The sequence below is a fragment of the Mangifera indica genome, chromosome 20, assembly GCF_011075055.1.
Source record: "Mangifera indica cultivar Alphonso chromosome 20, CATAS_Mindica_2.1, whole genome shotgun sequence".
Classification (NCBI taxonomy): Eukaryota; Viridiplantae; Streptophyta; class Magnoliopsida; order Sapindales; family Anacardiaceae; genus Mangifera; species Mangifera indica.
In genome coordinates this window covers 5,227,831-5,230,970 of record NC_058156.1, presented here as the reverse complement: position 1 = coordinate 5,230,970, position 3,140 = coordinate 5,227,831, and the positions used below count along the sequence as shown (strand labels likewise).

Genomic DNA, 3,140 nt, shown 5'->3' with positions numbered 1-3,140 from the left:
ACAATTAGTGACCTCTTTGTGAATATGTTGTACCCACTGCTCATGATGATGATTATAATGTTGTGAGACCTCTTGTGAATACCAACAGTTTTGAGATCAAACCTTTTATTGTTCAAATGGTACAACAAAGTCAATTTAAAGGGTTAGCAAATGAGGATCCACATGTCCACTTGTTATGTTTTTCTTAGATATGTGACACCTTCAAGATGAATGGGTTTCTTGAAGATGCAATTAAATTGAGGTTATTTCCATTTTCTTTGAGGAAAAGAGCAACTAGTTGGTTGGATTCTAGGGCACCTAGTGTATTTACTACTTGGCAGGCACTTTCTCAAACTTTCTTTGCAAAATATTTCCCACTTGGTAAAATTGTTAAATTAAAAAATGAAATCGCTACTTTTTACCAAAGAGATGATGAGTTTTTATATAAAGCTTGAAAGAGGTTTAAAGATTTACAAATATAGTACCCTCGTTACGTTTTGCCCACTGAGTAGTTATTTAGACTTTTTACAATAGTCTTTCTTATTCATTCAAAAGTACTTTGGATGCAACTACAAATGGATCATTAATGGGTAAAACATCTAATGTAGCTTTGCACTTGATCAAAGAAATGACATCCAACAGTTGTCAATAGTCTAATGATAAAACTAGTAAAAACCTTTAGGAGTGCATAAAGTGGATGAAATTATCATGATTGGCAAAGAAATTAGAGAAGTTAGATATGAAAGTTGTAAGTACTTCCAATTGTAAGATATGTGAAAGAGATCATATGAGCCCTACTTAAACACTTATAACCTAGGTTGGGGAAACCACCCAAACTTTACATGGTCAAACTAAGAGAACACTTCTGACTCAAACTAGAATTTTAGGCAACCACATTTAGGGTTCCAAGCTAAAAACACTAACCCATAACCTTTATATCACCCTCAACCTCATCAAGAGTAGAAATCAAATTCGGAATTGATGATGGGGAATTTCATTCTTGCCAAAAACAAAAAGTTAATGCCCATGATGAAGCCATTAGACAACTTACTACCAAAGTTAATCAATTAGCTACATATAATGAATGCTTGAGTTACGATTGGGTCAACAAGCAAGTGTTTCTAATTCTAGAGAAATGGGAAAGTTACCTAGCCAACCTCAAAATCCAAAGGAACATTGTAATGCAATTGTCACCAAGAGTGGCAAATAATTGGGTGAATTTATAGGCAAAGCTGAGAATGAGGTTAATGAGAAGAGCAAGCAAAAAGAAGTTGAAAAGTTAGGTGAGAAAGACTCATTAAAGAAAAAGTTGACAAAAGTGTTCAAAAAGCTCCTAAAAAGAGAGTCCTATCCAAAACCTATACTACACCCTTGCCTTTCCTTAAAGATACTAAAAAGCAAAGCTTGATCAACAATTTGGAAAGTTTTTAGATGTCTTCAAACAGATACATCATAATATTCCTTTTATGGAGGTTATCACTTAAATGTCAACTTATGCCAAATTTCTCAAGGATATCCTCTCGTATAAAAAGAAACTTGAATGGTTTGAAATGGTAGCTTTTTCAAAAGAGTGAAGTATTATCTTGCAAAATAAGTTGCCACCTAAGCTTAAAGATCTAGGGAGTTTTTTTTTTATTCCTTGTGTAATTGGTAAAGAACCTTTTGATAAAGTTTTATGTGATCTTGGAGCAAGTATAAGTCTAATGCCACTATCTATTTGTAGGAGATTAGAGCTTAGAGAATTAAAGCCTTCAACAGTAACCTTATAACTAGCAGATAGATCTATAAAGTATACTATAGGGATAATGGGAAACATCCCAGTTAAAGTTTGAAAATTTTATATACTTGTAGATTTTGTAGTTTTGGTGATGAAATAAGACATTCCAATTTCTCTTATTCTAGGAAAACCATTTTTAGCCACAACAGGAGCAACCATTGACGTTAAAAATAGAAAACTTTTGAGATTGGTGATAAAAAATAAAATTTAATGTTTTTCCAAATGTCTAAACAATCTAATACTGTGAATTCATGTTGCAAGGTCGATATTACGGATAAGTGTATGAATAAGGTATCTAACAAGATACCATGATAAAAGCTGATAAACGTCTTCTTCAAATGGATGACTTAGACAAATTCAAACTGAATGTCTACGAAAATACGGAGGTCTACAGTGAACGAATTGGAAGATGGCATAACAAACATGTTCTAAGGAAAAACTTTTATGAAGGTGATGTAGTACTATTTTCCAATTCAAGGCTAAAGTTCTTTCCAGACAAGCTCAAGTCAAGATGGTCAAGACCCTTTAAAGTGATGAAAGTATTCTCGAATAGAGCTATCAAGATGTGGAGTAACAAATCTAGATCTTTCAAAGTAAATGGCTGGAAATTGAAACCATATCTTAATAGTAAACCTATTGACGTGGATGTCTCTCACCCACTATATGATTGTCCACTTTGATTTTTTTAATTAGTGGTCAAGCTAACGATAATAAATTAACGCTCTTAGGGTGCAACCTAATTTTTTCTTTTCTTTCCTTAAACTATTTTAGCTTATTGATAAATAATTTTTCTCACATTTAGTTTAAACTTATTCTTTTTGTTTATTTCAGGTTGATTTTAGAATGTCAAACAATTGAAGCCCAAATTTGGAAATAAGGAGCAATTTCAAGTTACAAAGGGGTACAATTAAATTTTGTTCAAATTGATGTTTTCATAAATCATGATTGATGTGATTTTTGTATTTTCACCATTCATTACATTAATTAGATTGATTAATTCTTCATGTGGTGTTGAATTGGTTGACGAAGAATGTAAAATTTGAATTTTCTTAAGAGTTGTATTTTAAGTTGAAAGGAGTTGTATTTATGGACAACAAATATGAGCATAAAAATGTCTACATTTGGTCTTTGGAAAAATAAGGTAGGGTGTTTTAGTTTTAGTTTTATTTTATTTTGTTTTTATTTTTATAATATATATATAAATATATGAAACAGCGTCGTGTTAGCCTTTCCCCTTTTGGCTCTAGCCACGCGCCTGTCAGCTAGCACGTCGCCACGTCTCTAAGCCAGGCCACCTATTCAATCTCACATAAGCAGCACGTTTCTACTCTACCCCAACCACAGCCCCAAACCTCCTCCATAAACCAGACACATCCCCTGTTCT

General features: G+C 32.8%; 1 non-coding gene across 1 annotated transcript; it reads right to left on the bottom strand.

Moving 5' to 3' along the window:
- Positions 1-371: 371 nt before the first annotated feature.
- On the bottom strand, positions 372-475 carry LOC123204971. Its single transcript, XR_006499657.1, has one exon. It is a non-coding gene; the product is annotated as a small nucleolar RNA R71 (small nucleolar RNA).
- Between the last annotated feature and the right edge of the window lie 2,665 nt (positions 476-3,140).